The 8,796-nt window shown below is 33.0% G+C and overlaps 1 pseudogene; it reads right to left on the reverse strand.

The window, feature by feature from the left end:
* Window positions 1–4,154: 4,154 nt before the first annotated feature.
* Window positions 4,155–6,161, reverse strand: LOC107874116 (annotated as a pseudogene).
* Between the last annotated feature and the right edge of the window lie 2,635 nt (window positions 6,162–8,796).

Genomic DNA, 8,796 nt, shown 5'->3' on the forward strand with positions numbered 1-8,796 from the left:
TGAATACGATAATATGTAGTCGCTACAAACTTACCCAGATAAATACTTTTGAAAAGTTTCTTTATTTGATATAAATGTCATAATTTTATTTAAAATCGATGAAAGTCGAGATTAAACTTAGTTACGGAGGGCAAAAATCAGGTGTCAACACTTACCGGTCGTTGGGGTCGAGCCGGCGGGAACCCTAATCCCGTCGGCGATAGCAATGACGTGATAGAAAAAAAAGGGAGGGAGAGGAAAAAAGATAGAGAATTGAGGGGAGAGAGAGCAACCCTTACCTGTTGCCGGCGTGTCTACGCCGGTGCCGGCGTCGGAGTCTGCCGGTCTGGTGACGTAAACGTTAAAGGTGAACTGTTAAGTCTATAAAAAATTACTACCATGTATAATTCAATTATAGTGGTCTAAATAAAAATATTATTAAAATAATATATCAGGACAAAACTAATAAATATAAGAAAAAAGTAATATGTATGTGTAACCATTTTATTGCACCATAAGAATGAGGATAGAACTAATAAATATAAGAAAAAAACAATATGCATGTGTAACCATTTTATTTACTGCTATATATATGTGAAGGTTGGGGTGACTAAAATTATCGAAATACCCTTGATAGTCATTTAATAAGGAACAAAAAGATATTACTACTATATATAAGTGAAGGTTGGGGTGACTAAAATTATCGAAATACCCTTTGTAGTCACCCCAACCTCCACTTATTGCACCATAAAATTATCGAAATACCCTTGGTAGTCATTTAATAAGGAATAAAAAGATATTTATAAAAAAATACTACCATGTATAATTCAATTACAAAGGTCTAAATAAAAATATTATTAAAATAATACATAAATTATCGAAATACCTGTGGTAATCACCCCAATTTTCACTTATTGCATCATAAAATTATCGAAATACCCTTGGTAGTCATTTGATAAGCAACAAAAAGATATTTATACAAAAATACTACCATGTATAATTCAATTACAAAGGTCTAAATAAAAATATTATTAAAATAATACACGAGGACAAGATTAATAAATATAAGAAAAAAGCAATATGCATGTGTAACCATTTTATTGCACCATTAAAATGATGACAAAACTAATAAATATATTTTATTTACTACTATATATAAGTGAAAGTTGGGGTGACTAAAATTATCAAAATACCCTTGGTAGTCACCCCAACCTTCACTTATATATAGTAGTAAAAAAATAATATAATAATAATAAATAGAATAGAATATAATAGAAACAGAAATAATAGTAGTGATAGTAATATTCTACTAATAATAAAGTAAAGGTTTGGTATTACTAAAACAAAAATTAGTAGTACTATCAAACTTTTACTTAAATATTAGTAGAATAGTACAACAACAACATACCCAGTGTATTCCCACATAGTGGGGTTTAGAGAGGGTAGAGTGTAGTACGCCATATCACTACCTCAGGTGAAGTAGAGAGACTATTTTTGATAGACCCCCGACTTAGGACCGATAATAGTATGGAAAGCATAAAAGATAAGTGCATATAAACTAGTATGGTATGCAAAATAAACTAACACCGCTAGCCACAAGATAATACTACAGCCACAACATCATGAACAAGAAACTCCAGACAGAAAAGAACACTCCTCTACTATTACCGATGCACTCCCACCCCCAATCCGCATCCTCCACACCTTCCTATCAAGGTTAATATCCTACGTAAGCTGTAACTGCTCCATATCATGCCTAATCACCTCTCTCCAATATTTTTTTGGTCTATCTCTACCCTGCTTAAAATCATCCATAGCTAGTGTCTTATACCTCCACACTAGAGCATCAGAACCCCTTCTCATTACGTGTCCGAACCAATATAACCTCACTTCTCGCATTTTGTCCTCCACCGAGACAACTTCCACGTTCTCCCGAATAATAATAGTAAAAAAATATAATAATAATAATAATAATAATAATAAATAGAATAGAATAGAAATATAATTAATAGTAGTAATAGTAATATTCTACTAATAATAAAGTAAAGGTTTGGCACTACTAAAAGACAATTAGTAGTACTACCAAACCTTTACTTATATATAGAGACTAGATGAGGGGTGTCCGTGCTCTGCACGGGCCCAACATGCTCGCATGTAAACATGGACATGAGCTTACATAAAATCAAATATTACTTCATAGTGAAGTTTAAATAGAATTGTTTAGTTATAAGCACATAAGACTACCCATAAAGCAAATGTTATAAATGTATGAGCTACATATCACTTTGATTTAGGCATGTAAGTAGTCCTGTAGGTGATGCCTTGATGTCCTGTTCATATTCTCGAGCCTTAAAAAATAATTTTGCTGCACAGATAATTAGTATTTGTGATTTAAAAAGTGACATGGATAGCTTAACTAAAGAGGATAACATGTAAGTACCAAGTAGGTGTGAGACCATACTAACACAAACATTCTTCCTCAGTTTCTTAAGTTATTCTTGAATAGCTTTGAGGTAATGTAGAGCAGAAGGTGTCCTGATATATTTTCCTCTTTCTGGTGGAGCTCTGCAATTCATTGAGAGTATCAAATTTACAATCATACTGTCAATTATGTTTTTCCAATCAATTAACTCTCTTATTTCCATAGCAGAATTGTGTTATTCACACCAATAACAAATGCAAGAACATTCTTGGGAGGAGCAGAAATGATTAGCTTTATTCTGAATAACGATGAATTGCTGGCTGTGGATCTATTGTGCCAAATTCAATAAATGGCATAATAAAAAAATACTATTACAAAAGAAAAAGATATTTTACAAGATTGCTAGTGAAAAATTAATGCAACCAAAATTACATTAACAATTATGTATGCAGGAGGTATAACAGACCTGCATCAGATTCGTCAAAATATGCCGGTCATCTTAATAAAGATCATGTCACACAAATTCATTGTTGTAGCTTCTGTTCTAATAAGCAAGTAAATATTAGGAAGAACTCTCAACATAAGTATGTATTATCGTGCTTTTCTGCAAACAGCTAACATCAATTTCTGTACAACAAAAAGTATGATGCAATAAGATTGAATAAATACAACCTATATTTTCATAGAAAAATGAATGCATTGATATAAAGCTTTATCCTCAGCTGAATCTCCTCAAGCTATTATTCTATAGTCTTAGTAGCCTCAGCATTCCTCTTGTATGAAATGATCACATGATTTGACGGAAAAAACCATAACATGGAAGAAAAATGAACCATGGTCATGCTCTTGCTTGAATGAGCTCTTAGCCAATTTTTTGAACCAAATAATCAAAAATAAGAATTATTGCCTTAACCTACAATCGACAACCCAATACAATCCAATTACTTTACAACATAATTAGCTACTTCTTACAACACAAAACTGAAGCATAATTTATACTTTGCATACTCTTTCTGTTAAAACCTAAATACTCAATTACTAAATTAAAATCTATTTTAAATATCATCTACTATTGTTTTTCAAAATATAAAAAAATTAAATTCAGTTTTGGACACCTAAATTGGGAAGAAGCCAAGAAGGGAGTAAATAATACTAATATTTGGGAATCATATATTAAACCCACAATAGATAGAAATCAAAAGATCTCCATATGAAACTTAGTCGTCCATATTTTCACGTCTTTTTCTTTAGAAGGGGAAAATTTAGTAACTATCAAAATCCAAGTAACAACACTTCTCTCAGGCATTCTATCAAACACTTTGTTAGGTAATCTCAAATCAATAAATTGTCTAGCAAAAAGATCAATGAATACACACCCAACCCAAATATCCAACTCAAAGTACCCAATTTTAATCACGAATATAAATATTCCCAATCCAATCCATCGTAATTTTGTGCCACAGCACACTATATATTATGAATGTGCTGAGAAGCTACTAATAACTATGTTGGGCTCATAATTCACCTTTTGACCCTATTTGCACCTCTAGAAAAACTTTTTTTTGCTTAAATTTTCTATCGATTATCTAATAATAAATCAATACCCAGCTAGATATAAAAGAAATCCACTATTCAAAAAATTATTTTTTAGCTCAAGTTCATTATCGATTATCTAACAATCAACAAATATCTAGATAAAAATCAATTAAATTATGAACGTAGAAGTAAGAAGGGAACACCAATTTAAACCTCCTTAGTAATCATGAAATGCATAAGGAACTCTTTTTGGAAATTCAACAGCTATCACAGGCTCGGCGGACATTATTTTTGCATCAATAACATTCACAGCAGACTTTCTGCATAAAAATTTATAAAAGAATGGTTTGGTTAAGGTGATTTCTATTTTAAATTTCAGTTATAAACGTTGCATTTCCGTATGCACCTAAGAAAAAAGATAGGAACATAATTGACAGATGAAGGTAGACTATGTGCAAGGGAAATAAGGACATGCTCCCACTTCTAATTTTGTCTTAATAAAGTCCAAAGAAAACTGTAACTAAATAGTGAATGCTTTCTCCTGTACGCATTTTTCTAGCTATGCTCATATCAATGTGAATAAGAAACAGACAATTGAGCATCATATGACCTTAAAAGCATGTAGCTTCAGTATATTGGGGTTGCAAACTTTCTCTACACACACACAATTCTAAAAAGTAGAATATGTTATGCTCTTTAAGTTATGCGGGTGCAATTGTTATACACAATAAACTTCTTAACCGACTATTTTCCACCGCCACTTTAAACAGTAGAACAGAAGAAATTTTCCTTATTTCCTAATATTTGGAAGACCACTAATGCAAAATAGTCTTAGTGATGCTCATGAAAATGTAAATAAGAGAGTGGAAGACAAGTTGCCCAGTGTTCTCATCATGTACAAAGAATATCAAGTAGCCATCGTCTTCTTCACATTCTGTACCAGGATGACTGAGAATAAATACAGCCTCCGAACCAAATCTGTCAGGTCTAAGATCAAATATTTCTTGAATATTTTCTCCAACTTCAAACTGTGACTTTCTAGTCTCTGGTTCAGCATGCAAATCAAATTTGATGATTCCAATTACCTTAGCAATATTGTTCAAAGTGGTTCTATATATATAACGTTGCTTACAAAATTTCAATATTATTACTATTATTATTCCAACATAAGAGAGAGGCCTATTGATAAAACTTTAGGTAAACAAGAACAAGCAATCAAAATCAAAGAGGAATATAAAGCTAATACATATAGAAAGCACATCTTAGCACTCCCGAACAAAATTACAAGAAAATAGACAGATGCTAAATGATGGTGTTCATCACCAAGCATTTTATATGACCGATACTTATTCTACGTTGATTAAATTACCTAATAATTTTAGGATAGGAGACTGACCTGCCAGTGTAGTTCTCATTGATCCTTGGAAAATCAACAACACTCGAATAGTTTCTTCTGTAAAGTTGCACCGCTCTTCATGTTAAATCTCATTTCATATCTGTAAAACAAAACCATGAGCAGGTACTCAGACATATATAAACAAAGTTAATTTAAACAATCTTAGTCAGAGTCTCCTAACAGCTCATTGCAGAAATTGTCAAGTTTTTCTTTAACAGCTCCATTGACCAAGTCTAGGTCTGGATTCATAAGGCGGAAGGTGATCAACATGACTTCTTCTCCCTCCTCCCAATCATTGCTTGGAAAAATAATATAAATGATAAAAGCAATCAAAATAAGAAAATTAGAAGGTGATTAGGCAGGATATGGCACATATTCAGGTTACCGAAGACATGACCTTAGATAGGAGGATGTGGAGAACGCGTATTAGAGTAGAAGGTAGTCGGGTAGGAGTGTTTTCATGCACCATAGTATGTTAGCTTAGGGTTTAGCTGTAGATATCTATCATTGTTATTTATTTTATTTCAATTATCATAATATTTTGTGGCTGACTATTATTTTCAGGTAGACTTTACAGTAATCCCTTGTTAGTTGTCATATTTTATTTCCCGTTTTCCTATTTTTTGTACTTGCCACTTGGATTTGCTAAACTTGAGCCGAGGGTCTTCCGAAATTAGCCTTTCTACCTCATCGAGGTAGTGGTATGGTCCGCATACACTTTATCCTCCCCAAACCTCTTTTGTGGGATTTTACTGTGTATGTTGTTGTTGTAGTTGTTATCACTCAGTCATGGGAGGTACAGTGGTGGAAATCTTCAGGATACTGCATCTTTTAAATTGGTGACTGTAAAGTAGATGAAAAAGTTACAAGAACAATCATAGGAAATATGATGTGGTTAATGCCTTTAACCTTACAAGTACAATAAATAAAAAGGTAAAAAAGACTTGCCAAACAGTTATTGAAGTTGTTCAGACAAGGACCCAAAACTCAAATTATTTATCAATTATCTAACAATTAAAAAATACCTAGATAAAAATCAATCAAATTATGAACGTAGAAGTCATAAGGGAACACCAATTTAAACCTCCTTAATTTGCATTACATAACCCAAAATTTTGAAATTATAGAATTCGAGAACTAACAAATTGACAGAAGGGCCACGAAGAACCCAACTGAGAAGCTTTTTAGCAATGTAGTTGCTAATATATTAGAGAGAAAATTTAGAGAATGGTGAAGAAATTGAAAAGTGCAAAGAAGCTTAAGAAATTTTTACAGGAAGCTATCGATGGTGCTAGATAACCGGTTGCTGCTGAAAAGAAAATAATACCCTTTGGTCAGCAAGGAGAATGACCAAAAGCTCCTCAATCAGTTGCTCAACTCATCGTTAAATGCAAACAAGCAAACTATAAACACTTATATTTACTTCAAAGAGATTTACAAGATAGAGAATATTTATACTCAAGAGTCCCACTTTAATGATTTCCTTGAGAAAATGTATGCATATAAATATACAACAATGCAAAAACTTATGAGAGACAAAGATCACGTTCTGTTCTATCCTATTTAACCCACACAACATAAAAACTAAATGCATCAATGATCACCTATTTAAGTTACCACAATGTTGATAATATAATGGACGAAGACACAATTTTATGAAACTCATCTAAACCTATCAGCCACTCATATCTCAAAGGAATTACTTAGTAAAGAGCTAAAAATCTATTTTGAATTGAATGACTAAAGTCAGGTGAATAATAAGAAAAGATAGAAATATTTTTTCTCCATGTATCTGATTCAGCTCACCCTGTTACTAATTGACCTAAAAGGTTATAAAATGTAGAAATAAGGTTTAACAAAATTTCTAAGAGTGATGTACCAAATTCTAGGATTCGTTATCATTACATATGCACCTTAAGAGGAAGGAGCGAGTAGGTTTTCAAGTGGAAAATGATGGCTCTTGACGGTGTGTATTAGCGATTTATTCGATATGAATAAAATGTGATAGTTCTGTTTAAAAAAATAAGAAATAGGCATGAATAGGACTGTAGCTAAGAACAGAAGCAATCTCGCGTAATATTATAATTATGAGAAATCTGAATGCTTAGGGAGTTAGAAAGTATAACAGGATTTTTCAGATAGTTATCTAATTATTACTGTTCGATCCTATAATGCCCCAAATCTGGTACCCAAAACGCTACACGGTGCCCATGACCTAGAAGGACCACAAGCTAACCCATGACTGGTATCTGTAAACTAAGCACTGAATAATAGTAATAATATCGTAAATGCGGAAACATGAACTAAAAGTCCATAAGGTTCAATGCTAGTACATAATTGAAAAATATGATATGAGAATATCAAAACAACTGAGATAATTGTTTGAACATAGTGTAGTCTGAAAGCCTCTAAACTGTCTGAATAAGGAGTTGATGGGACATGTCCCCAACTAACTCCAACTACTAAACTAAACTGAATACTGAAATAGTAATGTGATCATCATGTCCTCGAAGGATGAGGACTCACTGCAAACTCTGATCGCTGAACTTGGATGCTACTGGTTCTCTAGAGCTCGTGCTTCTAAACCTATGGTATAAGACACCATAGCATAAATGCATTAGTACTTTAAATATACTGGTATGCAAATGAGGTAGGCTGAATACAGTAGGTTCATATGCATGAACAATACTAACTGACTGACTAATATAAACGTAAGAATACATGCATGCATATGTAACTGTAACTAAGATCGTGCTAGCACTAAATACTGAGTTCTAAATACTGAGTTTTTCCAATAACATAGAATTACTGATATCTGAGGGACTAATACTATGTTACTGATACATGAATAACTATATCTGACAGTTTTGATTATGAAGAACTATCTGGTTGACTATATCTGACAATCCTAAAGCTGAATGCTAATAACATAAGTTCTAATATCTGATATAATTGATAACATGAGTGACTGTATCTGACAGTCCTAAATCTAATGGAACTAGCTGAGTTTTATACTCTATCTGAGTAACTGAATCTGAGATCAGTCCTATCTAGTGGGTGATCTCTAAATCTGATAATATCGTTACTGATTGACCATAGTTGAGATCAGTCCTATCAAGTGGGTGATCTCAGAGTCTATTTAAAATAATAAGGAGTGATTGTATCAGAGAGTCCTAAATCTATACTACTGAGTTGTATTGACTGTATCTGACAGTCCTGATTCTGTAACTGAAACTGTGGGATGTATTCATCTAACCAACATGCCCCACACTAAGCTAACTAGGGTCCAACCTATAACCCCAGTTGGAAGGGTGTTAGTACCACACCACTAGTAAAGAAAACCATTGTGGAGTCAGTCCTAATCTAGTGGGTGACCCCTGGGATCAATCCTATACATTTAAATGCGCTAACGGGTGGTCCCTGAGAATGTCAGTCCTATATAATGGGTGATATCTCATACCAA

Source organism: Capsicum annuum, chromosome 6 (genome assembly GCF_002878395.1).
Source record: "Capsicum annuum cultivar UCD-10X-F1 chromosome 6, UCD10Xv1.1, whole genome shotgun sequence".
Taxonomy (NCBI): Eukaryota; Viridiplantae; Streptophyta; class Magnoliopsida; order Solanales; family Solanaceae; genus Capsicum; species Capsicum annuum.